Consider the following 23,694-nt stretch of genomic DNA (forward strand, 5'->3'; position numbering starts at 1 on the left):
TATTTCTGTCTGTATTTTGCCCGTCATTATTTCCTCCATATGCACCTTGCTAATTTCGTTCAGTGTACCACATTCGGTTCCTCACTTTTTGTCCTCCTTGACGAAGTCTAACTCTTGCAGAGAACTTTTGAATAACTCTATTGTGTCATTACATTTGATAATGAGAAGTTCCTGATATCTCAATGGCAGTTTCGTGTACCAGTGTCGCAAAAAAATGATTAAAATGGCTCTGAGCACTATGGGACTTAACTGCAGTGGTCATCAGTCCCCTAGAACATAGAACTACTTAAACCTAACTAACCTAAGGACGCCACACACAACCATGCCCGAGGCAGGATTCGAACCTGCGACCGTAGCGGCCGCGCGGTTCCAGACTGTAGCGCCTAGAACCGCTGGCCTCTGCAACCGGCACCAGTGTCGCATTACCTCCTAATCACTACATGGTTGGTCCACGTAACGACTCTTGTTGACAGGAATCTCGAAAAACTTTACCGACGGCGGCACCACGATGCTTCGTAATCCATCCATAAGGTAATGTCCTCTTCAACCCTTTCTTGGGTTTCCTGCGACCAGTAGGAATTTAGGAAAGCCTGTCTGAATTCGCCGTAACTGCGGCAGTTGGCTGCGACACTAAGCACGGGCCTGCGATTGAATCTGCCACGTATCCACAGGCAAATTCCAATTTGTATACTGGTAGCCATGACTCGGGTAGTACCCTGTCATACAGAGCAATCGATGACTTGGAGTGTAATGAATTGTGGTTCTCTTTGTAAACCTGAAAAGGGTAAATTGAGAGAAAATGTTTTAAGTCGAAATATTCATAATTTTCCGCACCTCGACTTTCTTTAAATTCTGGAGCATGTGCGCCCAAGATTTCATGGCCCAGCGATCCCTGAACGCTGTTGCACCCTCGTCTCATGTCATCAGAGTTACGTAGTAATGCTTCTGTACGTCTGGATCGCGCGCAATTGTGGTCCGGCTCTGTACTTCGTGTACTACGCGTCACTGACTGCGCGTTCGTCCGAGCGTTGTACCCCGTTCAGCAGGCGCTCCTGCTGTATATCGGCCGGTGCTGTGAGCATGGCTCCATGTTGGGTTGCAAAATTTTGTCTTTCGCATTCCTGGTGACAGACGAACTCAAGGTAACGTGCTGTTGCTTCTGCTGAATTTCTACACTCGCAGCCCGTTCGCAGTTTTGTCTTACCTCATGTGCCAGCTCGTTCTGCTGTGTAGTGAGACGTGTTTGCTGACCTTTGATTTCTAACATTTCTTCCTGTGTCTTCTCAGCTACCGACTGTCCTTGTTTATTGAGAGTAGAAATAGCCTTTTTTATGGCGCTCACTTCGACCTTTGTCAGCGCTGCCTGATCTCGCGGAATTTGGACGCAACTTCTCGCATCTCATCTGACGTGTTCCTAAGGTCTTTGCACCCTTAACTTCATTCCTGACCTGATTTACGTTTTCGACATGCTCATAAGCCCTCCATTGAATTTCCTTAATTGCTTCACTACTTCCTCCTTGTCTAAGCTCTTCTAAGTTTCCCTAATTTCATTAATGAGGATCTGCTGCCTTTGGTCTTCTTACAGTTGTCGTCTATTCTCTGCCTCTTGCATAAATTGAATGGCGTATCCTGGACTAGAAGCACGCGGATGAGCCACTCTATGGCGCACTGCCCGCGAAATCGGATCGTTACTTTCCCTCACTGTACCTCTTTCCGTATATACAGAATCTACGTGACCTGCCACCTCGGCATCGTTTTCAGTTTCATTTCCTGAGTGAACTGAACCCTCATCATCGCAGTTGTGTGCCTTTCACATTTGTGCCCCGTTTGCAGATTGATTTAAATTAGTTTTCCGCCATCCTATTTTGTTCAGCATCAATCAATGGCTCGTGATTCATTATGGATGACATTAGGGCACAGCCTCTATCACTACACGCAGGGGCATTGCTTCTCGTAAACATTCAGATCAATCGCTTCTTCCGCAAGTTACCGACTCTAATGCATCACGCGCCAAAACTCTACTCTTATCTTCTTTCGAATGATGCACATATTTCTGCCTAAGCCCACGAAACAAAAGTAACTCTAAAATGTCGTACGCAACCCCATAAACAAATTTATTCCACAAAAAGTTTACAACACCGTTAGCAAAGACGCAACATCAGACAACTACGGTCGCAGGTTCGAATCCTGCCTCGGGCATGGGTGTGTGTGATGTCCTTAGGTTAGTTAGGTTTAAGTAGTTCTAAGTTCTAGGGGACTTATGACCTAAGATGTTGAGTCCCATAGTGCTCAGAGACATTTGAACCATTTGAACATCAGACAAGAAGTGATGCAGAGGTCACTGACGATGCACAATGAGACACAAAAATAGATGACAAGGACGATACATGTACTGAAATAAGATGAATACAACATACTACAAATTACTGAGGTGCAACGCATAGTGCCAAAGCGAAGTCTAAACGTTCTTAGTGCACAGTAGTCTCACTTAGAAAGAAAAAAAATTGTAAAAAAGAGCCTGTACCCCAAGATAATGCACTCAATACCTCACAAAAAGGCCATGATTCGAGATCGTGGCCAAGAGTCGCCATTTTCAATCCGTCGCTTGCTTTAATCATAAATAAGTGTATCTCCCAGCGATGCTAAATGTTATTGTCTTTATGTAAAGAAAAGTATTATTTTCTCAATAACCTTCAACTCGTGAGCTACGTCCTTTTTTTTTTTATTTATGAAATTAGTGAATTTACTCACAGTACTTTTTTATCTATGTCTGCGGTCACTTTCAGAACTCAAATTTCTTGTGTACCCATGTGTCACCACAATAGAATAAAAACGGTGAACAGCTGACGGAGTATGAATGAGAGCACTGGCGCATTTAAGTTTACAAAGATAATGACAAGCTTTTTCCAACCTTGCATAACTACAACAAGCTGATAAATCTTACCAAAAATGACTTTCCCAATTTTTAGGTAAAATCTCAGATTATAGCAGTCTCTCTCAAATGGCCTCCTCCATCCACTATCCACCAACTGGCCACCTTCGCCCAGGTAAAATGCTTCGAGCACCGGCGCCTTCCTGCTCCTTCCCTAAGTGAGAAGAGGGGAGTGCCAAAGCCTGAAGTCCTCCTGTGGGTACAACCCACAGAGCGGTTCTTCCCAGAATCACTGGCACAGTCAGGTTGCTGGATGCAACACTTACGGCCTGCAACCTACCTTTCTCCCTGTTCTCTGTTGCCTCCATTACTGCCCCTTGGGTACAAGTTATTCGCAGACTACACATGAACAGGCTACATATGAACATTCTGCCCACAATTTCCTGATGTAAAAAGTCGTAAACCACAAATAACAAATGTAGTACTGGGGAACACAGAGATCATGATCTAAAATATGGATTTTAACCTGACTGACAGTGCTGTAAATTGAAAGAGTGGATAGCCACCTCTCAGTATCTTCTAATTCATATTGCTTTGAAAAGTTATCATCCTTATATTTGTTTCTCTGAAATGTTCATAAGTGGCAGACTTATTACCCACTGCCCAAATGTCACATCTTTGGGTTGCCTCAATTATCATGAGTCCGATTGTTAAGATACAGAAATAAGGCTTCCGATTTTCGGAGAGCTTTTACCGTCGACTAACGTGATAGTAATTACAGATTGTGGACAGTGACCCAATAGGGCACGGGCAGTGAAGTTAGTCAGGCAGAAAACTCCTGGGTCTTGCTCTTGTACCGAGCCGATTTAGTGGGTGACATTTCACCGGAAAGATACCACCTACTGAGATATAAACGCATCCAAAAATGTCTGCAAAGTGTTTTCCGATATCAGTAAGAGTGATAAAGGAAATACGTCCCGAAAAGAATCATTTTGGCTGTGTCAAAATTATAATGCAGTTCTTTGAGTGCCTCAGCGTTTCAAAACGTACCACACACTGGCTAATTATACGTAAAAACAGTATATACAAGGGTCGTTTTTCAAAATGTGAGCACGAGATGGTGAGGCTGGAACAGGTAATAATGTCTAATCTTGGTTTCGCAGAAGAAGAAAAATACGAACGTCATTCTGTATAACATTTTCTATATGTGCTGATATTAATATTCCATTACAAGAATTACAAGAATACTTATACAAGGCTACAGTGCTTCAAAGAAGACACCAAAAAAGTCATTGCATTCTCACAATTACAATGTATTAAAAACAGCAATCCAGCTTCCCCATCTAGCGTGGATGAGATCACTCTCGAATAAATAACAAAATCATTTTTAATCTTCTGACAGTAATATTTAAGGTGATTAACTGGCCACTCTTTTGCACTATTAATACGGTTTCAGTTGAATTTATTTGACGAAAAAGAAAATACAGGAATGAGGTAAGCGAATCCAGACGTCTAAAAGATTAGATTCACAGAAAGTGGAAAATGGCTAAGTAGCAATGGCTAGCGGACAATGACTAGGCTGCAAAAGGATGCATGTATATTGGAACGATAGATGCCGCGTATAGAAACATTTAGGAGGCCTTTGGATAAAAGAGAAGCGGGTCTATGAATTTAAAGAGCTCAGGATGGCATGTCAGTCCCAAGAAGAACAGGAAAAATAGACTGTTGAAGAACTGTACGCCCGCATCTCGTGGTCGTGCGGTAGCGTTCTCGCTTCCCACGCTCGGGTTCCCGGGTTCGATTCCCGGCGGGGTCAGGGATTTTCTCTACCTCGTGATGGCTGGGTGTTGTGTGATGTCCTTAGGTTAGTTAGGTTTAAGTAGTTCTAAGTTCTAGGGGACTGATGCCATAGATGTTAAGTCCCATAGTGCTCAGAGCCATTTGAACCATTTGAACTGTACAAGGAAAGTGTACAACACAGTACCATAGTAAACAAAAATGCAACAGATAAAGATGACATGCGAGGCATGATATTGGCAGAACAAATTGACAGAGCACTGATTTAGTAGGAACAAAGCACCTGAAGAAGACGACGTTCCATTAGAATTACTGAGATCCTTGGGAGAGATAGTCATAAAGAAATGCAACAGATAAAGATGACATGCGAGGCATGATATTGGCAGAACAAATTGACAGAGCACTGATTTAGTAGGAACAAAGCACCTGAAGAAGACGAAGTTCCATTAGGATTACTGAGATCCTTGGGAGAGCTAGTCATAAAGAAAACTTTTCCGCCAGGTACGCAAGTTATATGAGACAGTCCAAGTGTCCTCAGAATATAATCATTCCAATATCAAAGAAGGCAGATGAGAATTTCAATGAACTGTCGGTTTGTATTGTATTGTATTGTATGTTAACTGGGGACCTAGAAACGACGGAGAAACTCCGTACTCACCGCAGCGGCAGTGGTCCACAACCCCCAAGACGACTACCGCAGTCCACCTCACCCCTCCGCAGCCCCACATCGAACCCAGGGTTATTGTGCGGTTCGACCCCCGGTGGAACCCCCCCTCCCCCCACCCCTCTCCAAGGAACGTCTCACACCAGACGAGTGTAACCCCTATGTTTGCGTGGTAGATTAATGGTGGTGTACGCGTACGTGGAGAACTTGTTTGCGCAACAATCGCCGACATAGTGTAGCTGAGGCGGAATAAGGGCAGATGGGAAACCGCCTAAAAACCATCCACAGACTGGCCGGCTCACCGGACCCCGACACAAGTCGGCCGGGTGGATTCGTGCCGGGGACCAGGCGCTCCTTCCCACTCCGGAAAGCCTTGCGTTAGACCGCGCGACTAACCGGGCGGGCTAACTGTCGGTTTAATAATTTATGCTTGAAAATACTAACCATTATTATTTACAGAAGAATCGTGTCCTGGGAAGATCAGTGTGAAATGTGGAGAATTGCAGGATTACACGAGGCGGTGCTGAACCTGAGGCTTTTCTTGGAACACAGACTGAAATATGGTGGGAATGAAGCACATGGAGCGAAAAGTAGTAATTGTACTGTTGCCAGACTGCAGTTGTGATAGTCACTGACATGCAAGGAAGTGAGACAGGATTGTAAATTGTCGCTGATGCTATTCTATCTATACACTGGGAAATACATGAAATGTATTCGCTGTTGCGACTATGGGTCAGCATCAGCTGTATAATGTAATGACAACAAATTTGTGCCAGGGCGGAGCTTGACCCCTGATATCCCCCTTATCGCCAGCGGTGGCCTTACCATTAGGATATCTGAGCATGACTCACGGCCAGACTCAAATTTACATACGTCGTCAATCATGTGCCCACTAATTGTACTCGTACATCCGTTGTGTATATTCCCGTACAGGGGAGACATGCATCTTCGAAGAATCGTTGCGTGGTACTTCTGAACAACACAGACACTCCAGTATCGTGTTCATCCGCCGATACTGGGCAAGCGATTTTCGATTAAAATGATTCCACTGCACAGAAATATACACATGGGCGTACGAGTGCACGTTTCAGACATACAGATGAAGAGAGATGGAAGTTTGGGCCTGGCCGTGAGCAATGGATGGAGAGCCTAATGGAAAGGCGACCGCTTACGACAACGAAAAATCTGGGTGGGACACCTTGTCCGGCACAAGTTTTCATTGTCCTCACTCTCTTACACAGCTGATGGTTGTCCATATTTGCAACTGCGAATACATTTCATGTATTCCATAACGGCTGCAGTTGCCGCAGGCCTTGTGCCTTCGGACACCCACTCTTGTCTAAAGAAACTTTGCATCGTATTCCTGAACAACACCGGCACTGCAGTATCGGAACAAGGGAAAACACGGAGAAAGTTGGAAAGAGAACTAAAGGTCGGGGAGAACAGATAAAACTCTGAAGTTAGTCAGCGACAGTTTAATCTCCTCGGAAACTGCAAAGGACTTGGAATACCAATTGAAGGGGAAATCTACTGTCTTGTAAAGACTCTATAATTGAACATTAACAAAAGTAATAAAAGGTAATGGAATTAATCGAATTAAATCAGGCGATGTTGAGCAAATTAGATTGTGATCTGAGGTACTAAAATTGGTTTAAAAAATGTCTCTGAGCACTAGGGGACTTAACATCAGACGTCATCAGTCCCCTAGAACTTAGAACTACTTAAACCTAACTAACCTAAGGACATCACACACATCCATGCACGAGGCAGGATTCGAACCTGCGACCGTAACAGTCGCGCGGTTCCGGACTGAAGCGCCTAGAACCGCTCGGCAACCACGCCCGGCATTAAAATTAGTAGATGAGTTTTGCTACTTGAGCAACAGAGTAACATACGACGAGGAAATAAAGAAGATACAAAAAGCAGACTGGAAAACTAGTAATAGCATTTCTGAAAGAAAGTAATTTGTTAAAATCGAATATAGAATAAAGTGTTATGAAGTCCTTCCCGTAAATTATTTTCTGAAGTGTAGCCTAGTATGAGAGGGAAACATGGATAATAAACAGTTCAGACAAGAAGAGAATAGAAGTGTTTCAAATGTGGTACTACAGATTAGACAGGTAGACCGAATAAGTAATCAGGGGAGAGGAGTGGGGGGGGGGGGGGGGGGGGGTTCGTGGAACTAACTGGGGAAAAGAATTATAGTAGAACTTAACCGAGTGAAGTGATCGGTTGGTAAGACACACTGAAACATCCCCTTTGAAAAATTAATGAATTACTGTGCTGGCGGCTCACCTCCAACTGCGCAACGCTACGCGCTGTTCACATCTAACTGCCCAACACTACAGTAGCGAATATTCCAACAATTCAAACCAACCACAGACTGCACACAGCACAGTCAGTGATTTTCATACAGAGCGCTACGTGGCATTACCAACATAAAACCCTAAACAGCCTATTTACAACACCCTGAGGCATCAAGGAATTCGACAGTTTGGTAATAAAAGTGTGGGGCTAAAAACAGAAGAGGGAGACCAAGCCTTGAATACAGTCAGTAGTTTCAGACATATGTAATCTGCGGTCGTTACTCAGAAATGAAAGGTCTTGAGCAGGCGTATGAGAGTTGTATCGAACCAGCTTTCGGACTGAAGAACGCAACAAAAAGAGCAAGAGCCACGTCGCTATGAAAATGACTCTATGTCGTAGCACATAAGGTCTCATACTTGATGGATCGTTATGCGAGGACAAACATGGGAAGGCAGCTCACCAGCTGCACGGTGTTGTCACATTAATGTGACCAGTACCAGTGCTCGATGTCAACGTCCAATAGCCACTCACAGACGGGAGGTCACAGCACTAGCTGTGGAGAGTACTGTTTATAAAACGTACCAGGGGAACGTGGGAAACAGGGCAGTCGTTGTAATGCGGAAGCGGATCGATTTATCACACGTCAAAAAGGGAATTATCATTGGCTTTCTGGCCGAGAGTGAAAGAATTTCCGAAACGGCTAAGTTCCTAAGCTGTTCGCGTGCCGCCGTATATGAAGCATACCGCGCATTGCAAAATGCTGCAATACAAAACTGGCGGTAAGGTAACTGTGGTGCACCACTGGCCATTGATGATACGGGCGAACGACAACTGCTGAGATGTGTAAAGACAAATAGACGTGTAGGTGTTGAGCAGATGACCTACCAACAGTGTCTTCTCCACGTTGTTGTGTATGGTCCTCTAAGAAGGTGCCGCGTAAGGAAAATGCACTCAAAACAGTACACAAAGGGAAAATGCTTCATAAGGAGCTAATGAGGATACAGACAAACACGAGAACTAACACTCAATTAACATTCGTCACGTGTGTGAGTTTACATAGGTGAAGTACAGAGAAATGTTCATGACTCATTTACCCTCGTACACGAATAGGGTGGTCCATTGATAGTGACCGGGCCAAATATCTCACGAAATAAGCATGAAGCGAAGAAACTAGAAAGTACGAAACTCACCTAGCTCGAAGGCGGAAACCAGATGGCGACATGGTTGGCCCGCTGGATGGAGCGGCCATAGGTCAAACGGATATCAACTGCGTTTTTTAAATAGGAAACCCCATTTTTCATTACATATTCCTGTAGTACGTAAGGAAATATGAATGTTTTAGTTGGACCACTTTTTTCGCTTTGTGATAGATGGCGCTGTAATAGTCACAAAGGTATAAGTACGTGGTATCACGCAATATTCCGCCAGTGCGGACGGTATTTGCTTCGTGATACATTACCCGTGTTAAAATGGATCGTTTCCCAATTGCGGAAAAGGTCGATATCGTGTTGATGTATGGTTACTGTGATCAAAATGCACAACGGGGGTGTGCTATGTATGCTGCTCGGTATCCTGGACATTATCCAAGTTACGGGGCCGTTCGCCGCATAGTTACGTTACTTAAGGAAACAGGAAGTGTTCAGCCACATGTGAAACGTCAACCACGACCTGCAACGAATGATGATGCCCAAGTAGGTGTGTTAGCTGCTGTCGCGGCTAATCCGCACATCAGTAGCAGACAAAATGCGCGAAAATCGGCAATCTCAAAAACGTCGGTGTCGAGAACGCTACATCAACATCGATTGCACCCGTACCATGTTTCTGTGCACCAGTAATTGCAGTAATTGTACAGATGTGCCACTGGGCACAAGAGACATTACGGGACGATGACACATATTTTGCACGCGTTCTCTTTAGTGACGAAGCGTCACTCACCAACAGCGGTAACGTAAAGCCGCATAATATGCACTATTGAGCAACGGAAAATCCACGATGGCTGTGACAAGTGGAACATTAGCGACCTTGGTGGGTTAATATATGGTGGGGCATTATGGGAGGAAGGATAATTGGTCCCCATTTTATCGATGGCAATCAAAATGGTGCAATGTATGCTGATTTCCTACGTAATGTTCTACCGATGTTACTACAAGATGTTGCACTGCATGACAGAATGGCGATGTACTTCCAACATGATGGATGTCCGGCACATAGCTCGCGTGCGGTTGAAGCGGCACTGAATAGTATATTTCATGACAGGTGGATTGGTCGTCGAAGCACCATACCATGTCCCACACGTTCATCGGATCTGACGTCCCCGGATTTCTTTCTGTGGGGAAAGTTGAAGGATATTTGCTGTCGTGATCCATCGACAACGCCTGACAACATACGTCAGCGCATTGACAATGCATGTGCGAACATTACGGAAGGCGAACTACTCGCTGTTGAGAGGAATGTCGTTGCACGTACTGCCAAATGCATTGTGATTGCGGACATCATTTTGAGCATTTATTGCATTAATGTGGTATTTACAGGTAATCACGCTGTAACAGCATGCGTTCTCAGAAATGATAAGTTCACGAAGGGACATGTGTCACATTGGAACAACCGAAATAAAATGTTCAAACGTACCTACGTTCTGTATTTCAATTTAAAAAACCTACCTGTTACCAACTGTTCGTCTAAAATTGTGAGCCATATGTTTGCGACTATTACGGCGCCATCTATCACAAAGCGAAAAAGGTGGTCCAACTAAAACATTCATATTTCTTTACTTACTACACGAATATGTAATAAAAAATGTCGGTTCCAATTTAAAAAAAACGCAGTTGATATCCGTTTGACCTATGGCAGCGCCACCTAGCGGGCCAACCACAGCTCCATCTAGTTTCCCCCTTCAAGCTAGACAAGTTTCATTCTTTGTAATTTTTTCGTTTGGCGCTTATTTTGTGAGATATTTGGCCCGATCACGATCAATGGACCACCCTATATATATATATATATAACATAATTTTCCTATGTTTTGTGTGTAGGTTGCAGAAATTGCCTATATATATATATATATATATATACACACACACACACACACACACACACACACACACACACACACATATATATATATATATATATATATATATATATATATATATATATATAGAGAGAGAGAGAGAGAGAGAGGGCCGGCCGCGGTGGTCTAGCGGTTCTAGGCGCTCAGTCCGGAACCGCGCGACTGCTACGGTCGCACGTTCGAATCTTGCCTCGGGCATGGATGTGTGTGATGTCCTTAGGTTAGTTAGGTTTAATTAGTTCTAAGTTCTAGGGGACTGATGACCACAGATGTTAATTCCCATAGTGCTCAGAGCCAGCCAATAGAGAGAGAGAGAGGTTGCAGAGATTGCCTATATATATATATATATATATATATATATATATATATATATATATAGGCAATTTAAAAAACCTACCTGTTACCAACTGTTCGTCTAAAATTGTGAGCCATATGTTTGCGACTATTACGGCGCCATCTATCACAAAGCGAAAAAGGTGGTCCAACTAAAACATTCATATTTCTTTACTTACTACACGAATATGTAATAAAAAATGTCGGTTCCTATATATTTATATAGGCAATTTCTGCAACCTACACACAAAACATATATATATATATATATATATATATATGGTGGTCCATTGATCGTGATCGGGCCTAAAATAGGATTTACAGTAACTTCTATCGAGTGAATGAGTTTTTCACATAATTAAAATTTTTATCAGCTTACAGACAAGTATATGTAAATTCATGAAATTGGGTATGATAACATTTTCACTATAACTACTGTTTGCGTATTTACATTTGTGCAACTTTGAACTTTGCATTTGCACTTGTTATATTATTCTCTTTACATAGACACAGAAGTGGTTGGCTCTGAGCACTATTAAACTTTACTTATGAGGAACGTGCACAAAACTCTATTATTTCCAAAGGAAACCCCAACCTGTGTCTTGTATTTTATTACTTGTGACTTCTTTCCCAGCGCTCCTATAACTTTGCAGCTCGTAACAGGCAAAATCGACAGTCTTTTTATTTGCGTTACTTTCTTGAAAAATTGGGCGTTCATCACCGATACAACCGCAATTGTGAAGAGGAGGACAGTGGTTGCTACATTATTGATGGTTCCATTGACACTTTCCTGAACACTTGCTTCCCTATCAGCGACGGTGGATTTTTGATAGAGTTCCTCTTCAGTTTTCTTACCATCCTGATAGAGAATCATACTGACGATCTCTTGCGTATACCTATTGCCTTCATTTTTTGTCTCGGTGTTTTGGCGAAGGCCTACAGGGACCGAGATTAGTTTGTTGACTTCCATATATTCCATTTCGGGTCCGGCGGTGCCTCCACTATTTTCACATTTTGTGATTCTACAGTCGGAGTTAGTCTACTCGGGTCCCAAAATTGTGGATACAGGTTATTGAGCATGAGTATAGCCTGTACGTGATTTACTGGCTGACCCGCATTGATAAAATTTTGTTACGGATACCAATGACTTGGCACTGGTTGTTGCCAAATCCATCCTATTTTCATTGTCACCAGGCATGTTTTTTGGTTTATCTTTGTACAGACTGTTCGATTTATTTTCATTTCCTCTTTTACGATTAGAATTATTATTGTTGTTGGCATTTTATTTACTATATTGCTTTTGATTACCGTTCGAATGCTGGTAGTCATTGGTTTTCTGATAATTAAATTGTTCAAATGGTCTCTGAGCACTATGCGACTTAAGCTCTGAGGTCATCAGTCGCCTAGAACTTAGAATTAATTAAACCTAACTAACCTAAGGACATCACAAACATTCATGCCCGAGGCAGGATTCGAACCTGCGACCGTAGCGGTCGCTGTGTTCCAGACTGTAGCGCCTAGAACCGCACGGCCACTCCGGCCAGTTCTGATAATTATTATTATTACTGAGGTGATCGGAGTTTTGGTTGTAATGATTTTATTGTTATTATACTTCTCATTGCCATGGATTTTGTTTTCGTCCCTGTTTCCATTGCTTCCGTTCCAGAAATCTTTTCCATTAGAACAGTTGGCACCATTTGTTGGGTCAGAATTCATTCTGGCGTCTGCTTGGACTATGTCAAACGAGTCTATCACAGATAAAATTTCCTTAAGATCACTATCTGTGCCGTTAAACAGTTTCCCTCTAATATTTATAGGCAGTCTAGCCTTCAGTACTCGTAACAGACCTCATATCGTTACTGGTTCATCCCACTACCTTATCATATTAATATATTTTTTTAGTAGTTTCTCAAACTAGTCTTCGGGTTACATAACTCTGCGTCAAATACAAACTTCCTTAGTCGTTCTTGAGTCGACGTTGAGCAGAACTGGTCGAGAAATGCCGTCTCAAATTCGTTAAAGGTTTTGCATGTTTCTGCTGCGTTCAACGCCTGGAGCGATGCGTCATCGGAAATGTGTGAAGCCAGAAACTGGATTTTCTGTCCCTCCGTGCAAGACTTTGGAAGGACACTTCTTAAGTTTCTAATAAAACTACAGGATAAATATTCTTTTTACTCTCCTCGCTGAATACTTGGAATTGACAGTGTTTCATCGAGCTCTCTTCATTCATTAATGTACTTTAGTGCATGGCGTTCTTGCCATTAGCCGGCGGTGTACTGACTTTATGGCAATTACACAATGCTTCATAATTCACGTTTCTTGGTGAAATAAATTGCTGGGGTAATACAGATTGATTAGCAAAACTTTGTATATTGTGCATTGTAATAGACATTGTCGGCAAATTTTCAATGTTCTTTTACCTATCAGTACCAAGCAAAGAAGGGAAAGCAGAAAGGTGGAAGGAGTATATAGAGGGACTACACAAGGGCGATGTTTTTGAGGACAATATGATGGAAATGGATGCCTTATCTTTATTGCATTGATTTCTTTGTTGAAATGAGTGTAAGTGATATATCGCGATCGACTAACGTCTGATTAATTCTCTGGACAATTTCCTTGTCTCGTTGGATAATGATACTGTTTATTTGTTCCATGAATTTCCTGTCACGCTCTTGTCCTTTTATAGCCATTTCTTGCCTACGCTTTTCTTTATTCTGGTCCATGTTATTAAACTTTCCAAATAATAAAGGTAGCACATTACCATCCTGTAGTGGATACTTATGGCTGCTGTCACTTTCACTGAACTGATGCTATTTGTAACAGCGCACACGCAGGTAATGGTAATGCGCGCACGCTCGAGTGTGTGTGTGTGTGTGTGTGTGTGTGTATGTGTGTGTGTGAGCGAGAATGGAATATGAACATCTGTTACTACCTCTGTTCCGGTTGTCGGCGGATAATAAAGCTCCATCGTTCTCGGCAACTGCTTGCAATACTGCAGATTCTCTCTCGCGTCAGATTCACACATAAAAAGAGAATAACATATGAATTAATATTTTATCATGGTCCACTGCACCTGTGAACAACTACAATAAATACAATATTACAATAAATGTTGTGTGTTATGGCCCCAGGTTGCTTGGCGCCAATATGACGTGTGGTGTAACTGTGTGTGTGTTGTGTTGTACAATTTCAGCAAGATTACAATAAAACTACTTATTAGTCATGTAGCATGACGTTTTACTCAATCACTGTTTTTCTCGGCTAATGATCGTTATTTTGTTAAAGAAATCTCCACCTGGGAACGTGTAGCAATGTTGTCTGTCAAGCAGTGTAAATGCCACTTATTTCATTCACAGAAGTAATATTTATAAGCAGGAAACCAGCTACCTATATGATAAGGAATCTGAATTAACCAACAGTAACGATTTTTAGTAAATTCAGTGCTGTTGTTTGAAAGAATCTTTGCTATCCCGACAATGTTAAATTTAGTGACTTGGCTTCCCTGTATTTCAGGAAACACTGCAGCCATTGACATGAAACTTTTACAGCACGTTAAACTGTGTGTTCTGAGTCTAGTGAACTACAATAATTGCATTGCAGCCACTGCCTTTGGAAATACAATCTTTTAATTAAACGGGTAAAATTTTGTATACTTTTTTGTACGTTATCCTAAATAATTTTAATTATATATAACATTATGTTCTTCTTTTAGTTCAGTAGTCTCAGCATATGTATATAATTACTCCCTGAAAATATCAGTGCTCTACTCTAAGTGGTTTCTGAGATTTAGAGAAATGCAACAGAAAATGTAAATTTTCATGAACGCCTTCTATAGTTTCAAAAGACTGGTGCTCAATAAATGTTTTATTTTTAGTCACTTAGAAGCACCCTGCACCAAACTGTATATCATCCTCTTGATCTTTTTCCAAGTTTTTTCTTCTTTTCTTCATTGTGGACTCCTTAGTGGTGAACAGTGCTGTATACTCTGCTTTATCAATGCAAACCTTGTCCATACGTTCAAGTTCTCTCCAGGATTAATTCCCATATGCTTTAGCACTTTCACCCACCAATGTTGCCATCATCAAAAGCGATAACAGCATCACTGACCCCCCACTTTAGTGTCTTCATTCCAACCAAAACCTTTTCTGGTAAGCGTGTCCATGTAAGATTTTTGAACGACTCATTGGGATTTTGAGTCTGACCATGCACACACTTCTCCAGTAATTCAGGATTTGCCAGGTGTCTGTAAATAGATTTTATAATATCCATTACTGCTGCTGGGATGGAATGCTTATGGCTGTATGCACTGTTTGAGTACTGGGCATTGCGGTAATTGCACCATGAATCAGGTCGAGGAGGGCAAAGGTGGTGTACTGGTTTTTCATCACTTGGCAGTCTGTGAAAGAAGGTAGCCCACGCTGCCTGCTTCATTTTCAACAAATCCTCAGTATGATTTCTAATGGCCATCCCATAATGGTGCTGTAGTTTATCAGTCATTTTGTCTGTCACCCTGCCTCTTACGGTTTTACCATCAGAAAGATTCTTGTCTCTCAAACTTCGTTTCAGCTTCCTCAACCCGGTGCCCATCCTCTTCTGGATATGACCAACACTCCAACACTGCTAACCTTCATAACACAGCAATCCACAGCCTTCTATATAAAAAATATTAACTATTTTAGTAGACCTTGAAATAATGCAGGCAAAAATTATAACATTATCAACGTTTATAGATTATATTTAAAAATATAAAATAAAATACTTCCCAACTCATAAACTCACACGGGAAGTATTTTATTTTATATATATATATATATATATATATATATATATATACTTCTCGACGTAATCGCCCTGCAGATGTACACATTTTTCACAACACTGACGCCATGATTCCATGGCAGCGGCGAAGGCTTCTTTAGGAGTCTGTTTTGACCACTGGAAAATCGCTGAGGCAATAGCAGCATGGCTGGTGAATGTGCGACCACGGAGAGTGTCTTTCATTGTTGGAAAAAGCCAAAAGTCACTAGGAGCCAGGTCAGGTGAGTAGGGAGCATGAGGAATCACTTCAAAGTTGTTATCACGAAGAAACTGTTGCGTAACGTTAGCTCGATGTGCGGGTGCATTGTCTTGGTGAAACAGCACACTCGCAGCCCTTCCCGGACGTTTTTGTTGCAGTGCAGGAAGGAATTTGTTCTTCAAAACATTTTCGTAGGATGCACCTGTTACCGTAGTGCCCCTTGGAACGCAATGGGTAAGGATTACGCCCTCGCTGTCCCAGAACATGGACACCATCATTTTTTCAGCACTGGCGGTTACCCGAAATTTTTTTGGTGGCGGTAAATCTGTGTGCTTCCATTGAGCTGACTGGCGCTTTGTTTCTGGATTGAAAAATGGCATCCACGTCTCATCCATTGTCACAACCGACGAAAAGAAAGTCCCATTCATGCTGTCGTTGCGCGTCAACATTGCTTGGCAACATGCCACACGGGCAGCCATGTGGTGGTCCGTCAGCATTCGTGGCAACCACCTGGATGACACTTTTCGCATTTTCAGGTCGTCATGCAGGAATGTGTGCACAGAACCCACAGAAATGCCAACTCTAGAGGCGATCTGTTCAACAGTCATTCGGCAATCCCCCAAAACAATTATCTCCACTTTCTCGATCATGTCGTCAGACCGGCTTGTGCGAGCCCGAGGTTGTTTCGGTTTGTTGTCACACGATGTTCTGCCTTCATTAAACTGTAGCACCCACGAACACACTTTCGACACATCCGTAACTCCATCACCACATGTCTCCTTCAACTGTCGATGAATTTCAGTTGGTTTCACACCACGCAAATTCAGAAAACGAATGATTGCACACTGTTCAAGTAAGGAAAACGTCGGCATTTTAAGTATTTAAAACAGTTCTCATTCTCGCCGCTGGCGGTAAAATTCCATCTGCCGTACGGTGCTGCCATCTCTGGGACGTATTGACAATGAACGCGGCCTCATTTTAAAACAATGTACATGTTTCTATCTCTTTCCAGTCCGGAGAAAAAAAATCGGAGGCCTTAGAACTTGAATGCACCTCGTATTTCACTAAGACAGCAGCTAATATAAGACAATCATTTATCGATTCTGTCCCTAATAAATAACGTGTATATATATATATATATATATATATATATATATATATATATATATATATATATATATATTAAATCTTTTTGCACCTTCCCTATATGCATTAACATTTGAAATTATTTCTCAATGTTACAAGATTTAATATTCACCATTTACTAATAAACTGAGCTGTAGATCAATAGCGCTAATGGCTGCTCTCTTTTGTAGCTGAGCAGAAAACTTAACATTTATATAGGAGAAGAATTACAATCAAATAAAACTCCAAACAAAAAAGACTCATTTTAATTTTCCAATATCGGTTAGCAACATAATACAGTTTCTTATAGACCGTTGTGTTATGAGACATCAATCACATCCTATGATTACTATAGTTCGAACAAGAAGAAGAATTTTCTACAAAAACCATAGATAACAAAAGATTGAGATTTTCATTATCTTTTTACATGGGTATAATTTGAGATTTAATTTTTTACAAAATATTAAATTAAGTCGTTGAGAATAATTATTTATTATTTTATTAACAATGAAGTACTTTTCATTAGTTTTACGAGAATAGGATAAATGTTCAGTCACATTCCACATAAAATGCTGATCGCTATATGATTGACATAGGATAAATAAAAGCTCAACTTCAGTGTTGTCAACTAAGTAATTTCACTGTGAATAGCTGTATAAAAGTTTACTTCCATGAAGGAATCATTCTAGTTTCTGCATATGTTGTAGTTCCAGGTCTTTTGTTGGCCCTGTTGGCTGCAGAAAGGCTGCAAAAGCCGACAAAGCGGGTACTTTAAAGAATGATTTCTTGAAGGGACAGTTTGTGTACTTTCAAAACCATTATCCATATGATATTTACATTTACAAACAGAGTATCACTGTCAAAAGCACTTAGAATCACTGCTATCAGCTACTGATTTGTTCGTTGTAGTGACTATTCACAAAGTACATTAGAGCACTACAACAGTCGAGTAACCTATGTAGCTCTCTGCCAGTGGGATGTAATTTGAGCAATAAAGGAAGAGAAGAAAAATGTCGAAAATACATTCTTTACTGTCTGAAATTAGCTCCTTGATAACGTACAAGTGTAATGCAGCAGTCAATATCACAAATAGTTAGTCGAAAAAGTAAAACATTTTTTGTCATATTGACCCAAACACTACGTACGTCTTTACCGACCATAAACATTTGCCAGTTACATAAAGTTCTTGGAATTACAGACGAATTTGACAAGTTCAGAAACGTATCTCTTTCATGAAAGAAAAAGATAATGATAAAAGGATTTCGCTTTTGGATACAAACTCAAACAGGACATCAAGATAAAATAGCATATGAAGCATATAAATACCTGCACTCCCAACATTTTAAACTTAGCAACTCCAGCGACAGAACGTAATTAATTTCCATTTGTAACAACTGATTGGGTGAGCCAGCTGTCACCTGCACAAATGCTGTTGATGTGATGGCCAGGTGACCTTGTGCAGCTGTACCTAACACGTCGTGTGTCTGACAGGTACAACAACGTAACGTCCGTCAGTTGCTACGCGAATTATTATACATTTGGGTGAATTCCACAACAGAGCCATTTATCATACTCAGCTGACAATTATGTAAATCGAAGCAGACAGAATCTCCAATGCCAAAATGTCGATCCAGCACAAATTTCATATAAGTGAGCAGGCTGATACTTAAAAAGTTTCTAATCCAGACAAGGTTAGAACTTCGTCTCGATTTGGGTAGCCGCGGTTTAAGATCGGGCGGGCCCTGTAGCACTGATGAAGTGCTGGCCATTTATTCACCAAACTGAACTCCTACTTTTTCCCGTATTATTTTACTTCCACGCAACATATGAAGGTAGCATCTCACAAAATTTTATTCACTAATTTAAGCCCTAACGGATGTCTGAATCTTGATTTTCGAACCGTCATCTGAGCTACATTATCAGCGTTGCGTCGGACAATCAAACTACACTGCACAGGTAAGTCTCATTACCAAGAACAAGTCATAAATAAAATATTTGAAGCATAAGATGCTTCGGCCGTGCATACACTGAAACTGACCAAGTTATCATGGCGATCTTACACCCGTTTTCAACAAGTATGAAGATTGGCTAACCTCTGTTACCATCGCTCGAACTGCCAACAAGCAGAAGTGGCAGTTGTCTGCCGTCACTGGCGCTGAATTGTGCACGGTATCTCGGCTATATTACAAATCATTACAGCTCAAGTTAAAAAGAAAACTGCGGCGCATTATAAACTTGTAATGTTTAGACTTGTGGACGGAGCAACAGTGCGTCATTTGGCGAGAGGCAAGGAAAACACATGCGTATTATAGTGGGTCAAAGATCAAAATGCTTACGAAAATTTCATGTAAGTATGTTGAAGAGGAAAATACTGCAAGGGAGCCTGCAAGTAAAAGTAGGTGATAGTAACATAGAAAGGATCGCAAAATCAACGCTAAGTCTCTTAAATTTCCACTAACTCCAATTCAGACGAACAGCTGTCGGACTTTGGGAGTATTCTGGTGATTCATCTGTTTCCCTGACCGGCGTACTATAGTTTGGTGGAGGGGTATAACGCGAAACGGCTTTTGGGTGATTTTTGTCAATAATGAAAACATATAATTTATTGTGGTGTACTTAGGGACTATGCACAGTAGATCAGTGAGCAACAAAAGATGTAAAGAAAACTCTTATGCCAGTTTTTAACACGTAAAACTGTGATATAATGAAGCAGAATTACACAGAATGTATTCTTCAAACGTTTGAATACTCACACCATTTTATGTCATTCGTTTCTTTTCTCCAGTCCTTTAAAAACTGCTCGATAAAGCCTACATGATCTTAAACAGAGTTAATAATTTTACTTCAAAATTGTTTCAGTTGATTTCTCCTCCCTCTCCTCCCCCCCTCCCCACCGGAAATCAGGCAACGTTGGGCCGTTGTATGTGCTATATGTGACACATGGAAAAGGTGCCCTCTGTCGTGGACGAAGCAACAGAGCAACTTCTCGAGAACCAAAGAGCGACCTTCTCTAAAAATCGACATGGCTATCAACCCATGGCCACGGTTCCACATCATGGCCACTATTACACCTCCTTACCCACCCCAGTCCTATTTTCGATTCTCATTTTTTCTCAAATGGCTCTAAGGACTATGGTGCTTAACATCTGATGCCATCTGTCCCGTAGACTTATAAACTACTTAAACATAACTAACCCAAGTACATCACACACGTGCCCGAGGCAGGATTCGAACTTGTGACCGTAGCAGCAGCGCGGTTCTGGACTGAAGCGCGTAGAACCGCTCGGCCACAACGGCCGGCTCATTTATTCTCAGCTGACATACTCTTGTTCCCTGATGAATGAATCATAGCTCTGTGATCGACTGCCGCCAGTATCGTGTTACACTGACGCAAAAAAACTCACAACACCAAAAAGTAATTAATGTAGAGTAATGACATTTCGGGAATACATTTGTCTAGGTAACATATTTGAGTGATTAACGTTGCTAGATCACAGGTTAATGTAAGTGCGAGATAGGCCATTGCAAATGCGAAGTAGTGGTACATTAATGACCGGTGTAACCGCCAGACTGTTGAATGCAAGCATGCAAACGTGCATTTTTTTTTTGTACTGTTGCAGGATGTTAGTTTGTGCGATGGAGTTTCGTGGCTGTTGCAGTCGGTCGGTCAGTACAGGGACGGTTAATGCTACTTGTGAATGACGTAGGAGTTGTCATCCGATGGTGTCCTATATGTTGCTCGACTGGAGACAATTCTGATTATCGGCAGGCTAAGGCAACATGTCGGCATTCTGTATAGCATGTTCGGTTACAACAGCGGTATATAGGTGAGTGTTATCCTGTTGGAAAACACCCTTGGAATGCTATTCATGAATGGCAGCACATATAGACGTGCTTGACTAACATCAATTTACCAAGTTCAATCTCAAAGATAATTAAAGCTCACGACCGTTGCAGCATGTATTTAAAGCTAGCCGGATTTGTATTTTTTATAGCCGGCCGCGGTGACCGTGCGGTTCTGGGCGCTGCAGACCGGAACCGCGGGACTGCTACGGTCGCAGGTTCGAATCCTGCCTCGGGCATGGATGTGTGTGATGTCCTTAGGTTAGTTAGGTTTAAGTAGTTCTAAGTTCTAGGGGACTGTGACCTAAGATGCTGAGTCCCATAGTGCTCAGAGCCATCTGTATTTTTATAGTGGTGGTACTAGCACTCCTCTTATGCGACTCGCGTGAAATCTGAATACACATCGTCTTTCAGATGCAGAAACACGCCTACTAACTTTAGTTTATAGCGCACAACTCCTTCTTGCTGCTGCAATTTTTTCCCATCGTTGTGTTTTTCGGATCATTTAATTAATAAATACTCTCGTAATACCATGTAGGTTGTTTCTGATTCGCTACTGGGGTTAGCGCTCAAATTCTGATGCAAAGAACTAATCAGCTGCTTGGTCTGCTATGATTGATTTAGTCTTCTAATCTCATGCCGATCGCCCTACCGATTGGCATCTCGTACCGTCCTACATGAAATCTGCTTACTGGAAATAACTGTTTTGTATCTGTATAACAGTCTTACTTACTGAGCACACACGGCCATTTGTAAAAGGCACACTTACAGTACTGCTGATTGCCCACTGCATTGATGTTAACTCTCTGAAACAGCCATTGATTTGAGGAATACCGATAGGAAATCTTTGAAATCACGAGCACTCGTCAACAGCAAACTCAGCTAGATCCGTAAGAGCATTCTCTGACAAGCCTACTTTGCTCGTAGGTCGTCAGAACTATTAGTCGACAAAGATAACTGAAGATCCTGCGGTGGAGGACATCAACTTGGTCACCTGAGTGCCTAGAGCCGCGGCCGAGTTCACTGTGCAGTGCTATTTCGCAGTGCAAGCATGGAATGCGATCGTGGAAAATAACTTCGCGACCAAGTTCGATGGATTGCTGTTAACATTTAATTTACGGATGTTGACGAGAAGGATGACGTGACAGTGGCGACTGAAAAGAACTTGAAAACTGCTGCGGTAGCGAAGGGAACTTCACAGCAAACATAAGCATAGCCAAAACCTTGCAGACAAACAAAAATTACGCGAAGCGAAATGTAGTGTGAGGAGAGCTATGCGAGAGGCGTTCCATGAAGTCTAAAGTAAAGTTCTATGTATTGACTTGGTAGAAAATCCTAAGAAATTTTGGTCTGATGTCAAAGCGGTAGGTGGATCAAAACAAAATGTCCAGACACTCTGTGACCAAAATGGTACTGAAACAGGTAGGTGGATCAAAACAAAATGTCCAGACACCCTGTGACCAAAATGGTACTGAAACAGAGGATGACAAACTAAAGGCCGAAATACTAAACGTCTTTTTCCAAAGCTGTTTCACAGAGGAAGACTGCACTGTAGTTCCTTCTCTAGATTGTAGCACAGATGACAAAATGGTAGATATCGAAATAGACGACAGAGGGATAGAGAAACAATTAAAATCGCTCAAAAGAGGAAAGGCCGCTGGACTTGATGGGATGCCAGTTCGATTTTACACAGAGGACGCGAAGGAACTTGCCCCCCTTCTTGCAGCGGTGTACCGTAGGTCTCTAGAAGAGCGTAGCGTTTCAAAGGATTGGAAAAGGGCGCAGGTCATCCCCGTTTTCAAGAAGGGACGTCGAACAGATGTGCAGAACTATAGACCTATATCTCTACCGTCGATCATTTGTAGAATTTTGGAATACGTATTACGTTCGAGTATAATGACTTTTCTGGAGACTAGAAATCTACTCTGTAGGAATCAGCATGGGTTTCGAAAAAGACGGTCATGTGAAACCCAGCTCGCGCTATTCGTCCACGAGACTCAGAGGGCCATAGACACGGGTTCACAGGTAGATGCCGTGTTTCTTGACTTCCGCAATGCGTTCGATACAGTTCCCCACAGTCGTTTAATGAACAAAGTAAGAGCATATGGACTATCATACCAATTGTGTGATTGGATAGAAGAGATCCTAGATAACAGAACGCAGCATGTCATTCTCAATGTAGAGAAGTCTTCCGAAGTAAGAGTGATTTCAGGTGTGCCGCAGGGGAGTGTCGTAGGACCGTTGCTATTCACAATATACATAAATGATCTTGTGGATGACACCGGAAGTTCACTGAGGCTTTTTGCGGATGATGCTGTGGTATATCGAGAGGTTGCAAAAATGAAAAATTGTACTGAAATGCTGGAGGATCTGCAGCGAATTAAAGCATGGTGCAGGGAATGACAATTGAATCTCAATGTAGACAAGTGTAATGTGTTGCGAGTACATAGAAAGAAAGATTTCTTATCATTTAGCTACAATATAGCAGGTCAGCAACTGCAAGCAGTTAATGCCATAAATTATCTGGGAGTACGCATTAGGAGTGATTTAAAATCGAATGATCGTATAAAGTTGATCGTCGGTAAAGCAGATGCCAGACTGAGATTCATTGGAAGAATCCTAAGGAAATGCAATCCGAAAACAAAGGAAGTAGGTTACGGTACGCTTGT

The sequence above is a fragment of the Schistocerca piceifrons genome, chromosome 7 (genome assembly GCF_021461385.2).
Source record: "Schistocerca piceifrons isolate TAMUIC-IGC-003096 chromosome 7, iqSchPice1.1, whole genome shotgun sequence".
NCBI classification, from domain to species: domain Eukaryota; kingdom Metazoa; phylum Arthropoda; class Insecta; order Orthoptera; family Acrididae; genus Schistocerca; species Schistocerca piceifrons.